Source organism: Mobula hypostoma, chromosome 8, assembly GCF_963921235.1.
Source record: "Mobula hypostoma chromosome 8, sMobHyp1.1, whole genome shotgun sequence".
Lineage (NCBI taxonomy): Eukaryota > Metazoa > Chordata > Chondrichthyes > Myliobatiformes > Myliobatidae > Mobula > Mobula hypostoma.
This window is the reverse complement of record NC_086104.1, coordinates 147,597,648-147,624,684: the sequence shown is the minus strand read 5'-3', so window position 1 is coordinate 147,624,684 and position 27,037 is coordinate 147,597,648. Positions and strand designations below refer to the sequence as shown.

The 27,037-nt window shown below is 42.4% G+C and overlaps 1 long non-coding RNA gene across 8 annotated transcripts in view; it reads left to right on the top strand.

The window, feature by feature from the left end:
• LOC134351031 (uncharacterized) overlaps positions 1-27,037 on the top strand; it is a 120,026-nt gene that overhangs the window by 37,854 nt on the left and 55,135 nt on the right. For 5 of the 8 annotated variants that reach the window (XR_010019054.1, XR_010019052.1, XR_010019051.1 and 2 more), the window contains 2 exons: positions 12,589-12,681; positions 16,167-16,281. The exons of 2 other annotated variants lie outside the window; for them this stretch is intronic. This is a non-coding gene — a long non-coding RNA (uncharacterized LOC134351031). Of the gene's footprint in view, positions 1-12,588; positions 12,682-16,166; positions 16,282-16,800; positions 20,793-27,037 lie in introns of those variants that run through there. One more of the 8 variants, XR_010019050.1, reaches the window with a different exon arrangement.

Sequence of the window (27,037 nt, the reverse complement as noted above, 5' to 3'; positions counted from 1 at the left end):
AACTCTTGAGAAGTACTGTAACTGAATTATCGTAATTACGCATCAGTGTATTCTAATTTGCTGCAAGGCCTTCAGATTGATAGATTGATTGCTGGGTTTTGGTCTAAATAATAATTATTCAGCTGGAATGGTTGTAGCAGGGTTAGGCTGTAAAGCAGGGTGGGCCAATTAACTTACATAATTTGCAATGCTGATGGACATGCTGACACTAAAAAGGAAAGTCAGAAGGCAAGGCCTGTGTTTCAATGCACATCAAATTTAAGAGGATGAAGTAAACCAACAAGTGATGATTAGTAAATGCTTAAAAGTCAGTAGCTTCTGGAGCAGAGAAGCATAGATTAATATTTTGTAGGCAATAATACCATCCCTGTCTTCTCATTTATCAAATTTTAAACAGCTTCATTTAAAACAGTTTCATTTTAAATCCAAAGCTTCCCATTCCTTGGTTGGATAAATCTAACTCTCCTGATTTTCTTTGATGGTAGAAATAGTTATAAACATGAGGAAGCCTGCAGATACTGAAAATCCAAAGCAACGCACACAAAATGCTGGAGGAGCTCAGCAGGTCAGGCAACATCTAAGGAAATGAATTAACAGTTGATGTTTTTGGCCGAGACCCTTCCTCAGGACTGGAAAGGAAGGCGGTAGAATCAGAATCAGAATCCTTTATTATCGCCAAGTATGTGGACACATACAGGGAATTTGATGCCCGTTTCCCTGAGCTCTCGCTGTACAGAATCAAAAAGCAAACAAAACAATAGTGCAAATAATCGTGAACTATATACAATGAGGTATACCTGTGTATGTACAGGTGGACTTGGTTTATAATAGACTAAAATTCAAGTGTTCATAAGACTGATAGCATACGGAAAGAAACTGTTGTACCTATTTGTCCTGGCATACAGTGATCTAAAGTGCCTAGTGATGTCCAGGGTGTGATGGGTCTACAATGATGCTGCTTGCTCGCTTCCTGACTCTAGATGCATATAAGTCCTGGATCGAGGGCAGCTTCACACCAATAACAGATGCCAGAATAAAAAAGTGGGGGGGAAGGGAAGGACGCTAGCTAGAAGGTGATACGTGAAGCCAGGTGGGTGGGAAAGGTAAAGAGTCAGAGAGGGAGTAATCTGATAGGAAGGGAGAGTGGACCATGGGAGAAAGGGAAGGAGAAGGGGACCCGGGGGAAGTAATAGGCAGGTGGCAAGAGGTAAGAGGCTGGAATGGGGAATAGAAGAAGAGGGGAGGGAGAGGGTTTTTTTTAACTGTAAGTAGAAATTGATATTCACGTCATCGGTTGGAGGCTACCCAGATGGAATATAAGGTGTTGCTCCTCCACCCTGAGGGTGGCCTCATCTTGGCACAAGAGGAGGCCATGGAGGTGTATGGGCAGGTGTGGCATGTAGGCTGCTTGCAGAGGTAAGTGCCGGGATGGAGATTAATGGGGAGGGACAAATGTATAAGGGTATCATGGAGGGAGCATGTGGAAAGTGGGGGTGGGGTAGGGTAACGATGTGTTCAGTCGCAGGATCCCTTTGGAGATGGTGGATGTTGCCGAGGATGGTGTGTTGGATACGGAGGCTGATGGGGTAGTAGGTAAGGACATGAGGAACTCTCACTCGTAAAGCAGCGGGAAGATTGGGTGAGCGCAGATGTTTGGGAAATGGAGGAGATGCAGGTGAGGACAGCATTAATGGCGGAGGAAGGGAAATCCCGCTCTTTGAAGAAGAAGGACATCTCTGATTTCCTGGAAAGGAAAGCTGCATCCTGGGATCAGATGAAGTGGAGGCGAAGGAACTGAGAAAAGGAATAACATTTTCACAGGAGATGGGGTGGGAAGAAGCGTAGCCACGATAATTGTGGGAATCAGTAGGTTTATAAAAGATGCTGGTTGACAGTTTGTCTCTGGAGATGGGGACAGAGAGATCAAGAAAGGGGAGGGAGGTGTCAGAAATAGACCAAGTGAATTTTAGGGCAGTATGGAAGTTAGAGGCAAAATTAATTAAATTGACAAGCTCAGCATGGGTGCATCTTTTTTCCCAGAGGTCTAATAGCCACTTTAGTGTAGAACTGGTGCAATGGATGGTAGAGTGGCACAGCTAGTAGACCTGGAGCAATGGATGGTAGAGTGGTTCAACTGACAGAAATGCTACCCTAAGACAGCAATAATCTCAGTTCAAATCTGACCTCTGGCACTGTTTGTACTGAGGCTGCACTTTTTCCCTGGTGATTATGTGTGGATTTCCTCCCACATTCTCAGGTTGTGCAGGTTGGTTGGTTAACTGACTACTGTAACTTGTCACAAATATGAAGATTGGTAGAACCTTGGGGAAGATAGACCATAAGGGAAAAATTACTTGGGGGATGGAGGAGATTGAATAGTTCTATGAGCTGGCATAGTCCTGATGGGATGATTGACCTCCTCTATGTCATAAGGAAATATGGAAATAAAACATTTGGGACCTGATGCCTCCAATATATCCTTGTGCTCATCGTCAGCATGTTCCTGCAGTAGTAAACTGAGTACAACGAGAAAAATTTTGACTCGGTTATAGAATATGTTCAAGATCTGAGAGTCAAGTAAAGCCCAAGTACCAACACAATCCATTCCTCTAGTTCTCTGGGCCTTGTGTTGTGCTGAAGGAACTGCTATGGTTGTTCATAAGGCTATGTTTGAAAGACGCTCCATCATGAACTTGGGGATAATATTCAATACCACTGATTTAAGATCTCCATTGAGATATGTTGTAGTTGATCCAGATTACACTACATTTCATTCACAAACATGAGAAAATCTGCAGATGCTGGAAATCCAAAGGAACACATACAAAATGCTGGAGGAACTCAGCAGGCCAGGTAGCCCAAAAAGTTGACTGCTCACTCTTTTCCATAAATGCTGCCTGGCCTGCTGAGTTCCTCCAGCATTTTGCGTGTGCTGCTCTGCATTTCATTCATTTTGAGAATGATTGAATATGCATGTTTTCCACAACATTAAACCTGACTCACTCGACACTCACTCTGCTTTTGCTGTGTTCCATACAAGCAATGCCAAGTTGAGCTGAAGACTAACACACGGTTCATTTAGTGCATAAGCCATTGCTACAAATGTATCATCATCATCATCATCACTTGAGGTGTTTTATGATGTGGGCGATCATAGTCTTATCTATGACCATGATTGTTCTTGGCAATTTTTTTTTTACAGAAGTGGTTTGCCATTGCCTTCTTCTGGGCAGTATCTTTACAAGATGGGTGACATCATGCATTATTAACACTCATCAGAGATTGTCAGTGATGGCATAACCAAGACTTGTGAGATGCACTAGCTGCTCATACGACCATACACCACCTGCTCCCATGGCTTCGCGTGACCCTGATCGGTAGGCTAAGCAGGTGCTACACCTTGCCCAAGCGTGACTTGCAGGCTAGCGGAGGGAAGGAGCACCCTACACCTCCTTAGGTAGAGGTGTATCTCCATCCCACCACACAAGGTATAATTTTGTTAATAAAGGCCCCTCTTTCATGAATTTGGGTCTTGCTGTCAATCCTTTCACCATGATCCCTGTGGGCCTCTGTGGCAAGCTGTAGAGAGTTGGGCTTCTAGGTTTCTCGAACAACTGTATTTTCTAATTGTTGTTTTACCAAAAGCCGTTGAACCACTGTGCTTTCTGTTTAATCTTTTCAAGTTAGTTGTGACTGGCTTTCTATGATTATTTAATGTGGACTCCTATTTCGTGTTGATATTGGAGTCCTTGTGTGGAGAATAACTTGTCTTGCAGTGTCGCTCAGTCATGCCATCAATGCTCTGTTGGTATTCCTATGTATAATCTTTTGTTTCTGTCTCTACATGGGAGTCTGTCATTCCTCCGCATCTGGGTCCAGTGTGCACCGTGCCACCTCTGTAGGTTAATTTGAGCTGACAGAGCTAATGCCCAGTCCTGGACAACTGCCTCTGTTTTATTGGTCATGTAAAGCAGTGGTCCCCAACCACCAGGCCGCGAACCGGTACCGGGCCACAAAGCATGTGCTACCGGGCGGTGAGGAAACGATATGATTTAGCAATATGAAACGATATGAGTCAGCTGCACCTTTCCTCATTGCCTGTCACGCACTGTTGAACTTGAAATAACCTACCAAATCATACCAAATAACACATAAAACCTAAAATAACACTAACATATAGTAAAAGCTGGAATGATATATTAAGTACTTTATACTTTATACGTTTGTACTTTATACTTTATTGTTGCCAAACAATTGATACTAGAACATACAATCATCATAGCGATATTTGATTCTGCACTTCCCGCTCCCTGGATTACAAATCGATAGTAAATATTAAAAATTTAAATTATAAATCATAAGTAGAAAATATAAAAATGGAAAGTAAGGTAGCGCAAAAAAACTGAGATGCAGGTCTGGATATTTGGAGGGTACGGCCCAGATCCGTGTTGGGATCCGTTCAGCAGTCTTATCACAGTTGGAAAGAAGCTGTTCCCAAATCTGGATGTACGAGTCTTCAAGCTCCTGAGCCTTCTCTGGGAGGGAAGAGGGACGAAAAGTGTGTTGGCTGGGTGGGTCGTGTCCTTGATTATCTGGGCACAGGATAATCAAGGACACAGCCTTGATTACACAGGCTTGATTACAAATACACAGCCTATATAAAGTATGAAGTAGAAATAATGTATGTACAGTGCAGTTTCACTTAACAGAATCGGGAAGATTAAGCCAAAACCGATTTGTAGAAAAAAAATCAGCATGTACACGTGTGTGCACGTCATGTATGCGCACACCATGTATGCGCACACAGGAGCCGGCGCAAGGCTTCATGGTCATGGTAGACAAGTGTCCCGTATTTGACTGCTAAACTTTTGTCCCTTATCTGGGAGTGAGAAAGTTGGCAACCCTACTTGAACACCACCTCCCCACCCCCTCCCTGTCGGCCGGTCCGCAAGAATATTGTCAATATTAAACCGGTCCATGGTGCAAAAAAGGTTGGGGAACCCTGATGTAAAGTAACTAGAATTGGTGTGGTTTCATCTATATTACCATTTTTTTTTGTTGTAAGTAGCTCATGAAGCTTATTTATTGAATGACAGGAAAATGTGGTATAATAGTTAGTGCTATTGTCTTGGAGGTCCAATGCATCTGACCCATCTTGATGGAGTCTATGTGGAGTGCGCATGTTCTCCCTGTGATATCATGGCTTTCTACTAAGTGCTCCCACATACCCACCATGAGCTGTGAGAAAACCTTGTCCCTCAGATCTCCTTTAAATATTTCCCTTCTCACCTTAAACTTCGGCCATCTATTTTTAGACTTTCTGACCCTTGGTAAAGGATTGTGGCTGTCAAACCTATCCATGTCGCTCATAATTTTGGGCCCCTCATAACAACCTGTCATGGATGCCATCAAGCTGTGAAGGTGCTGAAAAGATTCACAAGGATGTTGCCAAGACCGGAGGGCTTGTGTTGTAAGGAGATACTCGAAAGGCTGGGACATCCTTCCATGGAGTGTAAGAGATTGAGAAGCCTTATGGACTCCAGCTCCAGATTTTTCACTTGGGGTTTACTCCCGAAGCCTTTCCCATGAGTGGGTATAGCCGCCAGGCAGCAGAGGTTTGAGATCAGAGTTTTCCTTCTGCTGCATGAGCTGTCAACTATAGCTGATGAGCCCCAACTGCCCGAAGCGACTGGTTTTAAGGCACGAGTAACCCACCTTGCTCCTTCTCCTGTCAGTTGAAACTGTTCCGCCAGACTTAGGAGCTAAGCCACACGTGAAGCCCAGGAACTGGACTTGGTTGTCAGAGGCTATTTGAGGCACATGCCATTGGGAGCATTTAATAGGTAGTGAGAGCTTGTCCTCATTACCACCCCCTGGCTATAACAATCTTTAAGTCTAGGGTAAGAGAATTGGGGAGAGTCGATAGGGATATGAGAGAGAATAGATTATAGGGATGTAAGTGGGGCAATTATTGGGGTACTGGTTATTAGGGTGGTAAGGTAGTGTTGTAGTGTTGTCACGTGGCCAAGTGGTTAAGGCGTCGGTCTAGTGATCTGAAGGTCGCTAGTTCGAACCTCAGCTGAGGCAGTGTGTTCTGTCCTTGACCACACATTGCTCTACGACAACACCGGTGCCAAGCTGTGTCCGCCCTAGTGCCCTTCCCTTGGGCAACATTGGTGGCGTGGAGAGGGGAGACTTGCAGCATGGGCAACTGCCGGTCTTCCATACAACCTTGCCCAGGCCTGCGCCCCGGAAACCTTCCAAGGTGCAAATCCATGGTCTCACGAGACTAACAGATGCCTATTAAAAAAAAGATAGTGTAGAGTTTAGCGTGGCACTATTACGACGCCAGCGTTCAAGTTCAAGTCCGTCAATGTCTGCAACGAGTTTGTACGTTCTTCGCATGATCATGTGGGTGATCATGGGATCATGGGAATGTTGGTTTTCTCCCACATTCCAAAGACATACAGGTTAATGGGTTAATTGGTTACATGGTGTAATTTTGCCAGAAGGGCCTGATACCGTGCTGTATCTCTAAATAAGTAAGTGGGACAATGGGTCTGATCAGATTGGTCGGAGAGACCATATAGAATCAATGGTCCAAACACTCTCCTCTTTCTTGAGGAAGAATGCAGTAGCAATATGAGAGTTAAAGTGAAGTTATTAATTAATGAACCAGAAAGGGATAGTCCCCTCAGTACTCCCCAAAGCTTGTGTTCCCTGTGGTGGGTCAGCCCTAGTTTAGTACCCTCTCTAACAATTTCACCTTCACTAGATCAACAGTTTATCACCCACGTTCGATTTACCACCTCAGGCGAGCCTGGATGTTGCCAAACAGCCAATCAGGAAAGGATGAAATGAACTGGGTCTTGCTTCTCTTGCGAAGAGCCAGCTAGGTGCTTAACCAAATAAAATTATGTTTATGTAAGTCTTCCACAGTAGATTGTTGTTGTTCCTTTCCATGCCTCTTGGCACATCAGGTGGCAAACTTGCCGTTTAGTATTTTTGTCTGTTCTTTTTAACGAGGCTGAGGTGATAGCTCAACGCTCAACCCAACACGGATGGAAAGCGTGCAGGGAACAGGCACGTGATCCTCCATTGATTCCATCGTTCCTTGGCTTTACTGAGTGCACCTACAAGAAAATGAATCTTGGGGTAGTATATGGTGACATACATGTACTTTGATAATAAATTGACTTTGAACTCTCCCCAAGGTGCCACTGAGAATGTACAAACTGTTTACAGACAGTGGTGAGAACTGAATCGCGATTGGTGATCTCTGGCCCTGTAAAATGATTGTGATGACAACAACGCTATTGTGACGGTCATTAATTGAGTAGATATTACCCAAATATCAATACTGCCGATAGATAAACATGTTGATGTGATGTAACAGGATGGAGATATGAGATGGACTGGTTGAAAATTCGCTTTTGTAGTATGATGTCGTTGATTAGAACCTAAAGTCCTGGCCAAATGACCCAGAGGTAGAAATTCACCTCACCAGAACATCGAGGTCAGACCAGGCCAGGACATCTGCTACAAGTCACTCTTGACCACCGTGACCACTCCAAAGGTCTTCACCTTAAGGTTAGTCAATACATTTGCTTGAAGTTCAAAGATTGTTATTGTAAAAGTAAAGTTCGGTCTGGCGTGACAGAACTAGCTCCATCATTACATCTAGACCCACCAATGTCCCCCCTGAAATAGGGCAATTTGAGATGGGGAGCACTTGCTAATTTTGCCATTGTTGTCCACATCTGGTAGGTGAACTTTTAAAAACATTGCTTACGATGAGGGAGAGAGCTTTGTGGAAGAGGCTGTGTGGATATGGCTAGCAACCATGGCTTGAGATTAATGATGTTTTTCCTTGATTTAATTCTCTTTCTCAGAAGGTCAGTGTGGCTCCTTGAAAGTGGTGGCCTTTGCATTGTCAATCATCAGATGTTGCATTTTGAAGTTTGTCAATAATGATATCCTTGTTGGCTGTTCGATGCTATTTGCATCTAGAAGATGCTTCTGCATCTGTGATATGGTGTTACAGAAGTTAAGTGTCCAGAGAATAAGATTCCAGAGCCCTGAGTTCAAATCCCACTCTGACAGCTGTGGAATTTGGAAAACAATTACCGGTGGGATTGACGAATACTCGAGGCTAAAACTGAGAAGGGGGAAAGTTCAAAGGAGATTTGTGAGGTAAGTTATTTCACATAGAGAGCAGTAGATGCAGGAATGCACTGGCAGCAAAGATAGTAGAAGCAGTTAAGATAGCAACGATTAAATGGCATTTAATGAACAAGTAGGGAGTAGAGCATCAACTGTTATTTTTATTTAGAGGTACAGCGTGGAACAGGTCTTTCTGGCCCAATGAGTTGATCACCGGGCAACCCATTTATTTAACCATCGCCTAATCACAGGACAATTTACAATGTCCAATTCACTTACTGATCGCTACACCTTCGGACTGTGGGAGGAAACCAGGGGAAGGATGAACAGACTTCTTATGCATGGCGTTGGAATTGAACTCTGAACTCCGATGCCCCGAGCAGTAATAGCGTCACGCTAACCGCTACACTATCCTGGCAACCCCATTAGTTTAGTTTAGTACAGCTGGTATTATGGTTGGCACAGATATGATGAGCCTGTTGCTGTGCTGCACTGTTTTACATTATATAGTCTTAGGCATAATGATGATCACAAGGTCTACTTGATTATTGTAAATGCAACTGTCTTTTGGGGCAGAAAGCGTGACCATCCCTTCTGGTGCTCTCTTCAATGCCCCTTGAAATGGTGCAGCAAGCCACTCAGCTATAGGTGGCTCAGTGCCAACTCACCAGGGGGCATGACAAATCAGAATCAAGTTTAATATCACCAGCATATGCTAACTATGTTAACTTTGTGGCAGCGGTACAATGCAATACTTATAATTTATACTTTATTGTCGCCAAACAATTGATACTAGAATGTACAATCATCACAGCGATATTTGATTCTGCGCTTCACACTCCCTGGGTTACAAATCGATAGTAAATATTCAAAATTTAAATTATAAATCATAAATAAAAATTCTAATACATAATAATAGAAAGAAAAAAATATAAATTACTGTAATTATATATATAAAATAGATAAATTAATTAAGTAGTGCAAAAATGGAAATAAAAAAGTAGTGAGGTAGTGTTCATGGGTTCAATGCCCATGCTGAAATTGGACGACAGTAGGGAAAAAGCTGTTCCTGACTTGTTGATTGTGAGCCTTCAGCTTTCTGTACCTCCTTCCTGATGGAAACAATGAGAACAAGGCATGTCCTGGGTGATGGAGGTCCTTAATGATGGATGCGCCTTTCTGAGGAATTGCTCCTTGTTCAGGGACATTCCTGCACATGCTCATTGCCAGCTGACCGGTTATTAATCTTCTGACACACATAATTCTTGATGTGCGTGGGAGGGTGAGTGAAGCTATTAAGTGCAATTGAATTTAATTCTCGAGTTGTTTCAGCCAGAGCCGGTAAATATTGATTGTGACTCTCAGTGCATTGTGAGCCGCTGTCTGTGATGGATTATAGACCGACCTATAAATTCACTTTCCACTGAGGAACCAGACAAAATCCAGACAGCTCTGATATGAATCAATTCAACAACTCACACTGGAGCTTCTTCCTCTCATGCATTGAGCTCTCTGCCAACATTATTGGAATCCTCACCTCCCAGAACAGGCAGTAATCTCCGTCAAGGAACCTTGATGTCGCCACATGTTCTGGCTCCAACATAGCATGCCCAGGATGCTCAGCAGATCAACACGGTACCTACCAAACAACAAAGCAACAACAGGAAAGCAAGCCCTGTTCCTCGCTCCCACCCACCTACACACACAGGTAATCCTCCAACCCCAGGCCAAGCCTCTGGGCCTCTGGACTTGTGCACCCTCAGACACTGGGCCTCCAATTTCCCCAGTGGACTCTCAACCTTACAGAGCCATAGCTTCGGCCATTGGGCTTCGACTTCTGGGCTTCTGATCAACCTTCAGGTTTCAGTTTTTGGTGTTGACCCCAGGACTAGCCGATGAAAGGACGCTGATCTCCATGCCTCACAATCCTGACTCACCAACTCGTGTACCTAGGGGTCACCAGCCCTCATATCTCCTGCTTCCATGGACATCTGATCATGGAAGAACTGGGCAACTCACTGACTCAGTGGGCCACATCCACAATGCTTGCCAGCTTGACATCTGTGGTTTTAAATGCCCATGAGCCCTTGCCAATTTAAAGTGTTGATTGTTTTAATGCAGAGCAGGGGTTCCCAACCTTGGGTCCATGGACCTTTCAGTTAATGTTAGGGGTCCATGGCACAAAAAAAGGTTGGGAACCCGTGATCTTGAGCAACACGTGCAAGATGCTGCAGGAACTCAGCAGGTCAGGCAGCATCTGTGGAGAGGAATAAATGGTTGATTTTTTGCACTGAGACCCCTCATCAGGACTTGAAAGGAAGGGGGAAGAAGCCAGAATAAAAAGATGGGGAGAGGGGAAGGAGTACAAGGTGGTAGGAGTTAGGTGAAGCCAGGTGAGGGGGAAGGTAGGTGGGTGGGAATGAAGTGAAAAGCTGGGAGGAGATAGGTTGAAGAACAAAAGGGCTGAAGAAGCAAGAATCTGATACGAGTGGAGAGTGCACTGTGCACCGGGGAGAAAGGGAAGGAGGAGGGCACCAGAGGGGGATGATAGGCAGGCGAGGAGAAGAGAAGAGGTAAGAGTGGACCTGGAATAGAGAATGAGAAAAAAGAGAAGTGGGCTGGGGGAGAGAAATTACCGGAATTTAGAGAAATTGTTAACTTGGCTTTGAGTTGGAATATTCCAGTAGAAGAGGTCTCATTGCAACTGAAACATTTTGAGTTTCAAAAACATTTTCAGTAACCCAAGTTGCTTCAATGATTGTGTTCACAGAAGAAAAGTTCTAACTAACTTCACCACATCCACATAGAAGTGGGGAAAGAAATGAATGTATTTTGCCGCACTTTGGCTGCAAAGGGTTAACATGGTCTGATCTAGTCACAGTCTTTCGGCATGAATTGTGTATATGCACTCGGTGACCATTTTATTAGGTACTGGAGTGGAACCTGGTGTGGTCTTCTGTAGCCCAGCTTCTTCAAGGTTCAATATTTTGTGTGTTCAGAGAGACACTGTTGTAATGCATCAGTATTTGAGTTGCCGTTGGCTTCCTATCAGCTTGAACCAGGTTGGGCATTCTTTTCTGATCTTTCCTACTAACTGGGCATTTTCATCCGCAGAACTGCTGTTCACTGGGTGCCTTTCGTTTCTCGCACCATTCTCTGTAAACGCTAGAGCAGGGGTTCCCAACCATTTTTGTTCCGCCATGGACCCCTAACATTAACTGAGAGGCTCGTGGACCCTGTGTTGGGAACCCCTGCTCGAGAGAATGAAAATCAGGAGGTACTCAAACCACCCCAACATTCCTGGGTCAAAGTCACTCAGGCCACATCTTTTCCCCATTTTGATGTTTGGTCTGAACAGCAACTGAACCTCCTGACCACGTCTGGCTGATTAAATATTTGCATCAATGAGCAGATGTGAAGATGCATCTAATAAAGTGGCCACAGAGTATATTTGTCTCAGTAACAGTCTAGGTCGGGATGAGTGAATTGGATTGAAGCAGAATTGAGATCATGTGCTATGCAATGATGTTGTGAAATGGTTCAAAATTACCCCGTGCTTTGGTGCAGAGGCTTTATCCAACAAGGTTGCAAGGGGATTTTTATTTCTTTTCCATACTTATTGAACAATTTGATAGAAATAGATTATTACAGCACTGAACAATGTAGCTGTATGAGATGATGCAGTACTGTGTGATATTATGGGATGATATGGTACTGTGCAAAACAAAATCCTCTACAATCATGATGGAGACAGTCCCTCTGATTACAATTATGGGGGAAAGTGCTTTCAAATAGTGCTTTTTGCAGATTAAAGACCACAAGACAGAGGAGGAGAATTAGGCTGTTCAGTTCTTTGAGTCTGCTCCAACATTCCATCATGGCTGATTTATTATCCTTCTCAACCCCATTCTCCTGCCTTCTCCCTGTAACCTTTGATGTCCTGGCTAATCAAGCATCTGTCAATAATTATGCCCAATGACTTGACCTCCACAGCAGTCTGTGACAATGAATTCCACAGATTCACCACTCTCTGGCTATAGAAATTCTTCTTCATCTCTCTTGCGTATGGATATTTTTCTATTCTGAGACTGTTCCCTCTGGTCCTGGAGTCCTCACTATAGGAAACACCCTCTCAGCATCCACTTTCAATGAGATCCCCCCCTCATTCTTCCAGTGAGTACAGGCATCATCATTTTTGTGTGTACCCCCTTGGGAGGATTGTAGAAAGTTTAACAGATTGGGTAAGGATTTGATGGCATTTAATATGCAAGAAATAACCCTGAAAGAACAAATGAGGTATAGAAATGGATGGGAAATGATAAAGAGTTCAGAGCTATAGGGGAGCAAATTTCAAAAATCATTGTTCAAAGTTAATTTATTTTCAAAGTACACATGTGTCACTCTGATATTTATTTTTTCTTATAGGCATTTACAAAAATACAGAAATACAATAAAATTTATATATAAACAAAGACTGACAAACAACCAGGAAAACAAGTCAAGAAAAAGTTTAAAAAGGTAAATAAGTAAAATCAACACCGTGAGTTGTAGAGAAAGTGAACTTATAGGTGAAAGTGAGTTTATGGATTGTGGAATCAGTTCTGTGCTGAGGAGAGTGAAGTTATCCACAGCCGTTCAGGATCCTGATGATTGTAGGGTAATAACTGTTCCTGAACCCGGTGGTGTGGGACCTAGGGCTCCTGTACCTCCTACTGGATGGTTAGGGCTTCGGGAACATAAATCCTTCCGTGTGGGAGGGTGTTCATTAGTGATACAAAATGGATCTTGTATTCATTGAGAGAATATAACTGTTGAGGAGGTGATGGATTAGATTATGAGGTGCAATTACATAGACCAGGCATACCGATGGTCTGAGTGGTTTTCCTGGAAAGCAGGGCACAAGCTGGGAGAGTTGCAGATTTTAGTAGATCATCAAAATTTGTTTCCCTTAGCCTGAATCAGGACATAGTGTTTTCTTGAAGTGGAAAACTTCAAAGACACTCTACATGATATCTCCTCCTTTGGTGTAAGCAGTTTGTATTGATTCATCTACAATGAAACAGATTGATTTTGTTTAGAAATGATACATTGAGAAAGAGAGGGATGCATGAGTAATGGTAAAGTGTCTGTGAATGTCTTATTGAGTCATTGGAGACACAATTTTTGTAGAGTAATACAGCACAGAAACTAGCCCTTCACTCCAACTGGTCCATGCTACCCACAGCAGTCTCCCTGTTGGTCTCAGTTCCCCATGTTCAGCTCATAATCCTCTAAGTCCCTCTCCTCTATGTACTTTTCCAGATATCTTTTAAATGATGCAATCGTACCCTCCTTGACCATATCCACTGGCAGCTCATTCCAGCTGCTCACTACCATCCATGTAAAGAAATATCTCTCTGGTCTCTTTTAAATCTTAACTCTCTTGTCTTTTGTCTGTCCCCTCTAGTTTTAGACTCCTCAACTCTGCAGAAAAGACTATGACAATGCACTTTATCCATACCCTTCATGGCTTTATAAACTTCTATCACTCCTCATTTCCCTTCGTTACAAGGAATAAAGATCCAGTGTGGCCAACCTCTCCCTATAAACCAAGTCCTTAGTTTAGTTAGTATTTGTCTTACCTGTAAGTGTGTGGGTTTCCTCCCACAGTCTAAAGGCACACCGCCTACTTGTTGTAAAATAATGCAACAGTTTTGTAACAATTTATCACCTTTTCATTTTTCATTGGCTGAGCATTAAACATGTTATACCTGTGTGCCTTCTAATTGGCCCTTACTTATCTCAGGAATTTGGCCTTAGCTCAGTATAAAATCGCCATCTCGCCTTTGTCTTTTCCTTAGTTTCTTTGTTCTTTACTCCCATGTGCTCTGTGCTGGTTTCTTTATTTTAAACTTTCAACAAACGTTCATGAAGCACCATGTTTTCAACTCATTCTTGGACTCCTAGAAGAACCTACGGGTCGATAATCACCAGATCTGACATTCGGTTAATTGGTCATTGTAAATTGTCCTGTGATTTAGGCTGGGAATAAGTAAGTGTGTTGCTGGGCGTTACTGACTTATTGATCTGGAACAGCCTGTATAGTGCTGTTTCTATAAATAAAGATCTTCTACACCATTTCCAGCTTGACAATGTTGTTCCTATAGCAGGTTAATGAAAATAGTACAAAATACTTCAAATGTAGTGTCACCAATGACTTACATAATGGCAACATAATGACTCTATTGCTAAACTTGATGCCCTGTCTAATGAAGTCAACACGCTAAATGCCTTCTTCACCATCCTTTCTACTTGTGTGGCCATTCTCAGTGAACTGTGTACTCGTACTCCCAGGTCCCTCTGTTCCACAATATTCATCAGTGCCCTGCCATTCACTGAATAGGTCCTACCCTGCTTTGAATGTTCAAAATGCATCATCTCACACCTCACTAAGTTGAAACCCATTTACCATTCTTTGGCCCATCTCTCTAACTGATTAAGATCTCTTTGTAACTCATTGGATTTGCCTCACCATCAACAAGCTGTCCTAATTTAGTATCACTAGAAAATTTGCTAATTGTTCTATATACATTCACATCCAAATCATTTATAGAAATAATGAATAACAGAGGTCCCAATCCTGACCTTGGGGCTCTCCCCTAGTCACCGGCCTCCAGTTGGAGAGTCAATTTTCAACAATCTCCCTCTGCGTCCTATCATTTAGCCAATTCTGAATCCACTTCACTTGTCCCCCATCCCCCGAATCCCATGTGACCTAAATATCCACATCAGCCTGCCATGCAGCACCTTGTCAAAGGCCTTACTAAAGTCCATATGGACCATATCCACTATTTACCTTCATCAATCCTCTTAGTTACCTCTTTGAAAAACTCCACAAATACTCCAAATATATCACCTCCCAACACACAAAACCATGCTGACTCTTTCTAATCAGTTAATGAGCTGAGGTAAATAATCCAAGGTCAGTCAATGTGTTGAGGTAAACCTGAAAAAAAAAGAAAATGTAAATATAAAAAAAATGTAAAATGTAAAAAAAAATCAATACACAAAATGCTGAAGGAACTATCAGGTCAGGCAGCATCTATGGAGTGAAATTGACAGTTAACATTTCAGTGGAGAGCCTTCAACTGTGCTGTCCATTTCCCTCCATAGATGCTGTCTGACCTGTTGAGCTCCTCCAGCACTTTGTGTGTTGCTCCAGATTCCAACATCTCATCTGCAACCTCTTGTATCTCCATATCCGTTACATTGCTCAACTGTAAGACCTTCTTTTCTGCATTCAGTTCGTTCACATGAGCTAACCCCACAATCGTTGACCATGGGTTCCACTTTCCCTACTGCAGAAAATCCCAGTAGAAATGACTTTGCAGCAGCTCTCAAAGTGCATGCCACAGGCAATCATAAACTGAACTCCCACTGCAATTGATTGTGAAATTGAAATCAATAAATTTAGTTATATGTGAGAAGGCACAATGGAAAATTAACCTTGATAAATTTCTGAATTCTCATTAAAAGATTTGTGCATTCACTGATAACAACTCCTTGCCTTTGTGGACCCAATCAAGCTTACTGTGTTTTTAACTCTTTCATCCCTTGGGATGGAGGCTAAAAGATGGATGATAAATTTCCTGCATTTTCAGCAACAGCGCTCAGAATATCTGAGGAGGGATGTGCACAGCCCATTTGCATGATGGGTATTCACTTTCCAGGGTCTGAAAGTCTTATTGCTAACCTTAGCTTTCTAACACAATAGCGTGACCTTTCCAAAGGGTTGGAGTTCTTTATGACAAATTAAACTGCTAATCAATATTCCTTGTTTAGCTTCCTGTTGTAAACAAGAACCTGTCTTTAGTTCTTAATGCAAATTGCAAGCAATAATCAGTTGTATGGTCAAGTACAGTACTGTGCAAAAGTCTTAGGCACATATATATAGCTAGGGTGCCTAATACTTTTGCTAAGTACTGCATTGTCAATGTGGAGTGAAGTGCAAATTTGTAAATCAGGCAGGAACAAAAGATGTTGGGAACGGCAAAGGTGAATTGCTATGGGACTGATGGCAGAGAAGTTCCAGGGACAGAGTTGGCATTGGTGCAGACACACCCAGCCCTGAGACACCAGGTAAGGTAATTTGATTCCAAGCAAATGGTTTATTGATCATTACAGAATATCCCACTGGTGCTTCCTGCTCCCTCCCTTCTCCCTTCCCCTTTTGATGTAGTCAATGCGGTTTCACTGTATATTTTGATGTTTTAATATACACGCAACATAAAAAGCTAATCTTTAAATGTTCTTTCTTTATTTACAATGGCCTTAAAATCATACTTTTAATTCATTGTTATCTGAATAGACTTTAAATAATTTATGTTGTTGAAATTAGACCGACCTAAAGGGGAAAGCACATATGCCAGGTTACTCTATGAGTTTAAATTGGCTTGCCTCAAGACAAACAGTTATTATTGTTGCTGCTATAGGTATGTTTTGGAGCATGCTGGATTACTACTCAACTGCTCTCCCATTTCTCATTCAAGGAAGAGTTACCTTCCTGTTAAACCATTCAGAGCTTCAAAGATCAAAGTAAATATATTATCAAAGTAGGCACAGTACTGTGCAAAACTCTTAGATTTTTTATGTTTTCAGATGGTATGGGTTCCACAGAGCCCTGATCTCAACATTATCAAGGTTGTCGAGAATTACCTGGAGTGACAGAAGCAAGCGAGACAGCCAAAGTCTGCAGAAGAGCAGTGACAAGTTCACCAAGATGCTTGGAGCAACCGACCAGCCAATTTTCTTGTAAAACAGCATGACAGCATACCTAACAGAATGGATGCAGTTTTACAGACAAAGGGTGGTCACACCAAATATTGATTTGATTTTGTTCTTTTACTGTTTACTGCTCTTTGTAGTTAATTTTTTGACATTTAGAAACTTTTCACTCCATTATTTTTGAAAGAATTTTTGCTTTACAGTTTTTTTACATGTGCATAAAACTTTCGCACAGTACTGAAATATTACCTTGAGATACCTTTTCTTGCAGCCATTTACAGGAAAGTAAAGATGTACAATAGAATATATGAAAAACTATACATAAATAAGGACTGACAAACAACCAATGTGCAAAATTGCATTAATGTGGGAGACCTTGCAAAGCAAGATCCCATAATCTTTATATGTACATGCAGATGTACAGTATAGAAACTGGCTCTTCCGCTCATCATGTGCATACAGCCTTTTTGCCTACCTACACTAAGCTTGCATTAGGATGTTACCTTCTAAACATTGCCCATTTAAGTGTCTGTGCAAACACCCCTTAAATGTTGTAATTGCACCTGATCCTAGCACCTCTTCTGACAGCAAGTTCCAGATGTCAATCACCCTCAGTGCAATCGAACTTATCCCTCAGATCCCATTTAAAAGTCCTTCCTGTCATCTTAAAACAATGCCCTCTTGTTTTTGATATCCCCGACATGGGGATAAGCAATATGCTATAATTACCAGATTTTCAGTTTATTGCAGGGTTGATTAGCTGAACTGTTTCTACTGACAGGTGAAAGGGCAAAGGTGGCTTATGATACCTTAAAACCAGTTGCTTCTGGCAGATGGGGCGCATCAGCCACAGTTGGCAGCTCATCTAGGAGAGGGAAAACTCTGATCTCAAACCTCCATGGCCTTGTGGCTATACCCACTCATGGGGAAGGTTTCGGGAGTCAACCTGAACCTGGAGTCCGTAAGGCAGTCCTACATTAGGTTCAACGCTGACTAGCAACTCCTGCGACACAGCTGGTGCCAAACTGTATATGTCTCTGCTGTTCCTTTGGATTCATCAGCCAGGAGGAGAGAAGTCTGCTGACTGGGCTACAGCTTGCTCTCCATGTTGTACTGCCCTGGTATGTGTATTACGTAGAGAGCTATGATACAATATCCACAGTTGACCTTGGCCAATGGGGGGGGGGGCCTCATTAGGATTAGTTGAAGGAAGAGTAATCACCAGAAAATAGATCCAGCAGGCTTTTCTTGTGGGAGCTTTAATCACTAGGTTAGTTGGCTCCTGAATATTTGGTGCAGTTTTTATAATTGGCATTCTGGTGTGTTGTGCAAGGTGAATACTTAACAAGATATACTCTGCGTTTGGAATCATAACTTGACCTTGAGGGAACTGAGGACATTTATTACAACCAGGACAACCTCTTGGCTGACACAAACAAGAGAAAACCTGCTGATGCTGGAGGACCTGCTGAATGGTCTCGACCCGAAATGTCGACTCTACTCTTTTCCGTAGATGCTGCCTGGCCTGCTGAGCTCCCCCAGCACTTTGTGTGTGTTTCTTGGTCGACACATGCCAACTGGTGACACACCAAGCAGCTCGACTTTAATCATGCTAGCTAATTATGCCCCTGATCAGCTGTGCCACTGGCAGGAGAGTTTATTGTGTATTTTAATATTGCATAGAGCCAGGTAACCCAACAGAGAGGGAGAGGTCACTTCATCCATTCTGCCTGTGTCAGCTCTTTAATTGAGCCACCCATTTAGTCACAGTGCTCTGCTAAATTCTTGCATCACTGAGTTTATTTGTTTCACTTTTAAAGTACTTATCCACTTTCCCTTTTGGAAGCTATTATTGAATGTGCCCCCTTTTCGAGCATTCTCCTCAGATCATAAAGATTAAATGTACAAACAAAACCTTCCTCTTCGCCCCTGTATTTTTTGCCAATTATCTTAAGTCTTTGTCTGCTAGTTGCCAAGCCCCTGCCAGAGTATGCAGCCTCTTACTTATTCTATCCAAAACCCTTTGTAAACCTGACCTTCATTAATAAAGTGTTGCTAATAAAGATGAACTGAAGCCGAGCTTGTGGACCTGCTCCAGCTGCTCTGGGCTTCATGTCTGAGGACTCACTTTTGTTCTCATACTAATTGCTTATTTTTACTGTTTGCTTGATTTGGTGTTTGTTCTCACTGCACGTGTGGCGGTTGTTGGTCTGTTTTAATGGGTTCTTTGGGTATCTTGTTTTATGGCTGCCTGAAAGGGGACAAATCTCAAGGTTGTGTAATGTTTACATACTTCCATCATAAATGTACTTTGAACTTTGAACATTCAATACCCAAGTGAATCTCTTCTGAATTTTCACTGGATTAAGGAGAACAACAATAGATTCTGTGTTTCTTCCACATAATGGAAATTCCCTTTTCCAACTGTAATTCTGATAAAGTGATTTGTGAGGTATAGTTAAACTTCTTTGCTCTTCTGTTGTCTCCACTTACATCTCTACTTATACATTATAAAATGAAGGAAGCACATATATAGCTGAATCCCCACCCCAATGCAGCCATTTGGGAAATGGAAATTCACTCTGATAAAATTGGGTGGTGGGAGGAGGTACATCTCTACCAAACGAGGTGTAAGGTGCTCCCGCCCTCCGCTAGCCTGTATACCACCCTTGGGCGAAGTGCAATACCTGCTTAGCTCTCAATCAGGGTCATGTGAAGCCATGGAGCAGATGGTGGATGATCATATGAGCAGCTGGTGCATAGTAAAAGTCCTGGTTATGCAAACACTGACGCCAGGCAGATAATCTCTGAAAAGTATTAATAATGGCTGGGATCACTGCCCAGAAGAAGGCAATGGCAAACCACTTCTGTTGAAAAATTTGCCAAGAATAATAGTCATAGAAAGACTGTGGTCACTTACGTCAATATGACACAGCGCGTAGAGATGATGATAAGAATTCACAAATCACCAAAGAATTTGTGATGGAGAATAAAATTCACTTCAGGAAATTATGCTTAAAGTTCAAAGTACATTTATTATGAAAGTATGTGCATGTCACCATATACGACCTTGAGATTCGTTTCCTTGCAGGCATTTACAGGAAAATAAAGAATGCAATAGAATTTATGAAAACTATAAACAACAAAGAATGACAAACAGCTAATGTTCAGAAGAAGACAAATCACGCAAATAATTAAAAAGTAAATAAATAATCCTGAGTTGTAGAGTCTATGTGGAGTCAGTCCAGCGCTGAGGTGAGCGAGAGAGTATGTGAAATGAATGGATATAAATTGGCATGAAATTTATTTTTTCGACCTGCATTCTTTAGTGCATGTGTAGGTAATGTGGTTTCACAACTTGGACTACTTTGCAGGAACACAACCTCTCCCTCCTCTTGTAATGTGGGGGCGACACCTATAGTTTTCCATTTTGTAGGCTTTTATTTTGGGTTTATGTGCTATTTATTACATCTTCTTTAGATTATTAAAGGTGCAAACATTAAATTTACGAGCTCAGCTTTTGGATAGGTGCCCCATGGCAATATCAGCAGTAAGTCCCTTGTCCCCAATGACTTTCTGGAAAGTAGTATTAAGCCGCTTCCTTAAACTGCTGCAATACCTCTGGTAAGAAAAGGGAGACGAGGAGATGCACACCAGTCCTCATAGCGGGATCAGGAGTGTAGAGTGTGAGCAATTTCAAGTTTCTGGGTATTAATATCTCTGAGGACCTAAGCTGGACCCAACTTATGGATGCAGCCATAAAGAAGGTAAGACAGTGGCTATATCTCCTTCGGAGTTTAAGGAGATTTGGTATATTACCAAAAATACCTACAAATTTCTACAGATGTACTGTGGAGAGCATTCTAACTGGCTGTATCACCGTCTGGTATTGGGGTGGCGGGGGGGTGTGCAGCGGTGGTGGATACTGCACAAGATCGAAGTAAGCTGCAGAGAGTTGTAAACTTAGTCAGCTCCCTCAAGGGCACTAGCCTCTGTATTATTCAAGGAGTGGTGCCTCAAGAAGGTAGTGTTCATCATTAAGGACCCCCTCAGACAGGTCATGCCTTGTATCATTGCTACCATGAGGAAGGAGGTACAAGGGCCTGAACCTCCTTTCACACTTCGACGATTCAGGAAAAGCTTCCTCCACCTGAATTCAGATTTCCGAATGGAGATTGAACCCATGAACACTACCTCACTACTTTTTAAAATTTCTATTTTATTGCACTACTTATTTCATTTAACTGTGTGTGTATGTATATATATATATATATATATATATATATATACACACACACCCTATCCTCGTTATATGCGTCTTCAGATAATGCGGATTCACAGTTATGTGAGGAACCTATTTCTACTAATGTGTCCTTATATGCATCCAAAACTCACAGTTATGCGAGGAGCACTGCTTTCCTGCCAATACAAGTCACGTGCGCACGCCTCACAGTCTCACTTTTGGGATGAGAAGCACCGCTTTCCCGCCAATGGAAGTCAGGTGCACGCGCCTCACAATCTCACTCCCGTCAGTCTCGCGTTGGTTTTGGTTTCGGCAAGGTGTGGATGCGCGATCTTGTGCTCTTAAACTTTTGTTGGTTTTACCTATGGTGCAGTGATTTTGTGCTTGAAATATTTAACTATGCCTCCTAAGCGTCCGATGTCATGTCCTGGGCCATCAGCCGAGCGGCAGAGAACCGTTTTAACACTTGGAAAAAAGTTGGAAATTATAAACAGCGCGGCATCAGCTGAAGGTAACACAGCTCTGGGACGCTACTGCCGGGAACAGAATCTTGCCTTTAAAGTTCTTTTGTTGCTTGACAATGTGCCAGCCCATCCTAAACATTTGGACAGCATTCATCCTAACATAACAGTGTGTTTCCTGCTGCCTAACACGACATCGCTGATTCAACCTCTCGACCAAGGTGTGATCCACATTCCAGGCGTATGTATTTTTTTTATGGCCAACTATTTCTCAGGTGCTGCAAGCAAAAGATGATTTTGAAAATCCCGGGAGTTTACCAGTGGTGAGGGAATGATGGAAGTCGGAACGCTTGGCACCAATCACGATGGACATGGACCCAAGTTTAGAACAGAGTCAGCATTTCAATTGTTCCCCGCCGTCAGCCCTTCTTCCCTACAAGCAAATTTATGCTGAAAAACAAAATGCTGCCAAGCAAACAACCCTCCCCACTTTCTTCCAATGGGTGTCATCTCCTGCTGCCAGCAGTTCTAAGAGTTCTGTGAATCTTCCTTCACCCCTTGCTGTGTTTGATATGATCCTGACGACCTCAACCATCCACCTTATCCGTGTAAAGCTGCCTGACACCACAACAACCACTCTTCTCCCGGAGCGAACACACCTGCCACTGTTGGTGAGTACGGTATACCCTAGGATGTTAACTTTCTATGATTTATTACATTGAATATTACCTTAAATTGATGAAATATAATACAAATGTTGTCGTGTGGTACTGCTTTTGTGTCGTATTTATATGAAAATGTGAATAAATTACAGATAATACATATTTAGGAAGCCCTCTGGAATGCATCCCTATTTTCTCCATTTAAATAATTAATCACATTATGCGATTTCACATTATGCATCGACTGCGATGAATATATATGTATATATACACACATATACATACAGGGCCGGACTTTAGGCAGGGCTAGGCTGGGCTGCAGCTCAGGGGCCCGAGCTGCAGAAGGGCCTAAAATAGGTAGCTATCAACATGGCGGACAAAAAAAATACGAGAGTGGAGCACAGAAAGGAAAAAAGAAACAAGAAGGAGAGGACCGTGAGAAAGAAGCATTAAAAAAGACATTGAAATTGACAGAACTTTTTAAACCTGTTCTTGATGATGCAGCAGTACCATTGCTTTTGTCACAGTCTGAGACCGGTGGACAAATGGAGACTTGTTCAACAGCTAGTGCTAGTACAGGACCACCGTCCTTGCCACAGTCAGCTGCTAATGTTGAAGAAGCAGAGAGCATGACTTTGGGATTCCTGACCACAGAGGCCTCCGAACAACCAAATCGGGCCACCATTAATGTTAACGTATCGCTCCTGAGGATCCTTATAGCACTGATCCTGCTCGCTGGGGAAAGGAAATGTTAGATGATTCAGTCCAAGTGTACTGGGCTAAGAAAGGGCCCGAGTCCTGCCAGGATAAGGATGTGGTTATCAAAGCTTCAGAACGAGTATACAAACAGCAGAGACGTTTTTCCTCCAAATTTCACTTGAAACGCAAGCTCATAAATGGTGAGTACATATCAAGGCAATGGCTCTATATTCCTCTTCCATCGGCTGTGTGTTTCGTTTTGCATGCTACATCTTCAGTGATGGTAACTGTCAGTCCATCTTCAAAACTGGCTTTACCGACTGGAAACATGCCGCTGAGCGCATAGGAGAGCATGAAAATAGCGAACACCACTATACAAAAAAAAATGGACAAGCTTGAGATAGCTTTTCTGAACAAATTGTGGCATTGCATTCTTCAGTGCTTTGGAAGTGCAAGTGTTGCATTGTGAGCTGTAAATCTAGACCTGTGTAATGCTGTGGATTTGGTGAGATCACTACGGGGATACATAGCAAGCTTGCGTGATCAATTTGATACTTTTGAGACCCAAGCTAAAACTATGTCTCCAACAGTCCAACAAGTGTACAAAGAAGACACCCAACGACAAAGAAAATGTATAGCCTTTCTGGGTGAATTCACAACACCTGATGTTGGCTTGTCAGCCAGAGGAAAATTTCTCAGCTACTGTTTTTTTGATCGTGATGGATAGATTACTTGCAGAAATTGATTGCAGATTTGCATCATATAATGACCTTAACAACACATTTGGCATCCTAAACAATATCCCTTCTCTCTCTGTACAAGAGAGCATCTGATCTCCAAAGCAGTTATTCAGCTGACCTGCAGTTAGACCTTGTGGAGGAGAATTGTCTATTTCAGGGAATTTGTAAGTGGCAAAGATATTTCATCCACAACAGAGCTTTTATGCTTCCTCAGAGAAGAAAACTTGCAGGTCATCTTCCCAAATGTAAGCCTTGCTTTGAGGCTTTCCCTGACTCTCCCTGTCACAAATGCAAGAGGTGAGCGATCTTTCTCCAAGCTCAAGCTAGTGACGAATAGGCTCAGATCCACAATTGGACAGGATAAGCTGAAATATCTTACTCTGATGTCACTTGAAAGTGATCTTGTTTGGAAACTGGATTTTAGTGAACTGATCAAGGACCTTGCTGCGAAGAAATCCAGAAGAACTACGCTTTAATTTTGAAAAACAAGCATCTGACTTTGTAACTATCTAGGCTTCTGTGTCAATGCTGTTCCTGTTTTTGTGGCAAAAGGCTAATAGTGGACTGTTTACAAACCTAGTAAGTGGTCTTTACTCTGCAAGCCACACAGCACAGCAATAGGGTAGTATGTACTAGATCTCATTTTTCAAAAAGATTGTCGGAGGATTGTCATGTTCCCTAGTTTGCCATAGTGGCATCTCTCTTGGCCTTTTTGTCTCACATTTCCATTTTACTTCCTCAGAACACACGCTTGAGAAAAATACCTAGTTAAAAATGTTTTGACATTGTTTGAGAAATGAGGCCTATGGTATGTGCAGCAATAGCTAAATAAAGATTTAAGATTGGGTACATCATACTTCGTCTCCCTCATAACTTTACTAAGCCAACTAAGCCTAGGTCAATTTTTGAGTGCTTTAGATGCTGTCCTTCAAACTAAGAAGCTGCATTACTTTCTGTCCTCCCTCTTAAGGCCTGTAAGTGTATAGCCTACATATTGTACTAAACCAATATCTTGGTCCACAGCTTTGATATTTAGATCAGTACGACCTTTGCTCTTGTTCTTGCCTTTATTTGCTTAGTACAGCAATATTTTGCGGTGTCGGCAGGGGCCCATTAGGGCCTTCAGCCCAGGGGCCTTGGCCCAACTAAATCCGGCCCTATATATATATCCAGTCGGCCCTCCTTATCCATGAGGGATTGGTTCCGGGACCCCTCGCGGATACCAAAAAATGCGGATGTTCAAGTCCCTTATTCAACCTGGTTCAATGACGTGGACCTTAGGACCCAGCGGAACCCCGGACCTTATTTAACTTGTCTCAGTGCATTGGGTATTAGGAGCCGGCGGCAGAGCTCTGAATCCACAGAGTTTCTGTTCACGAAAATAATCACAATCGCGATTTCAAATAAAGTGGAAATAATAAAGTGATCAGAAAGAGGTGAAATGCGATCGGTCATTGGAAAAGCATTAGGCTACAGTCGGTCAAAGAATGGAACAATTTTAAAGGATAAAATGAGAAAGGCCCTGCCCGATTAAAGCTACAATTATTACTAAGCAATGCAATGGTTTAATTATTGGGTTTTGGGGTTTTGGGTTTTTGATCCTTCACATCAACCCGGCACGGATGGAGAGCGCACTCAGGAGCGATCTGTCAATGGATCGAACTCCGGAACTTCTGTTCCTGAGCCCGGCGCTGAAACGTACATTTCTTAAGTATTTTATATGCACAGAAAGATAAAATATATACTATGTACTAAGACAAACGTTTGACTAACTGACGCTAAATAATACGGGATGTACTTGTTCCGAGTTACTTAGTAAGAGAACTTCTGTTTTTTTTCGATCCTGATCCAAGGTAACCTATGCATATCCTCCCGTATACTTTAAATCATCTCTAGATTACTTATAATACCAAATACAATGTAAATGCTATGTAAAATAGTTGTTATACTGCATTGTTTAGGGAATAATGACAAGAAAAAAAAGTCTGTACATGCTTGAACAGCAAGTGCTGGAAGAGCACTTAAGGGTTTTCTCGATTCGCGGTTGGTTGAGTTCGCGCAAGCGGAACTCGCAGATAAGGAGGGCCGACTGTATATATATTCTGTAATTCCCAGCTATTTTCTTTCTGTATTATTATGTGCTGAATTGTACTGTTGCAGCAAAGTTACCAAATTTCAGGACATATGCTGGTGATATTAAACCTGATTCTGATTCTGATTCTAAAACTGCTCCCACAGTTAAGGACGGAGTTTCTGGATGCAGATCCATTGAAAATAACATCAGAGTGTGAGTGTGAGTTGGAGGGGAAAGCAAAGGTGGTGGTATTCCTTTGTGCACTTGGTGATAGAGGTTGCATGTTTGGCTGGTACTGTTGGAGCAGTCTCAAATACCCTATGATCAGAAAATAGATGAATATGCCTTGATTAAAGTTCATCATCGAGCAGAGAGATTGGTGGCAGAGGCTGGGTTCATTACTGTTTGATCCAGCCACTCTTAGGTGCCCTATAATGTGTAAACAGTGCGTAAGTCCTTCTCAAGAATCTCCACCTTGTCGTCATGGAGAGCCTAATCAACTCTTGCTGTCCTGGTAGCAATCTGGAGTTTAGTCATCTAGCGCTGAGCTGAAGTTAGGGTCACCCATGGCAGTAAAGTCAATGTGAAGATTCCAGACAATTAATGATCCAACTTAACAGTGGAACTGGCCGAAGATGATGATACATCACAACAACAGTGAAGATGGAGGAAGGCTGCATCAGTAAAGGGTCCCCAGTTATCTTGCATGCTGTGCCACTGGACCCTGATCCCGGTCTGTCAAGGACCTTGTAATGGCTGCCCATACATCAGCCTCTCCACATTAAACAAAGTCATGCACAGGTGTTCTCCATTAAAGAATCGACCCTAACATCCTGGTGACTCACTATTAGTAACCCTTTAAGAGAACATCATACTTAACTTGAGAGATCGCAATATAAATAGAACTGAGATCAAATACAAGTTGAATGAATTGTGATAGACATAATGGGCTAAATCGCCTGCTATTGTAGATACGCTCAGTGGCAACTTTATTAGGTACAGCTGTGTACTTGCTTGTTAACGTAGACATCTAATTTGCCAAATCGTCTGGCAGCAACTCAATGCATAAAAGCATGCAGACATGGTCAAGAAGTTCTGTGGTTTCAGACCAAACATTTTATCTTCTGAGAATAGTCTTCCGATGACCATGGAATGATTGCTGGTACCAGACAGGGTGATTTAAGTATCTCAGAAACTGCCGATCTCCTGGGATTTTGAGGCACAACAGTGTT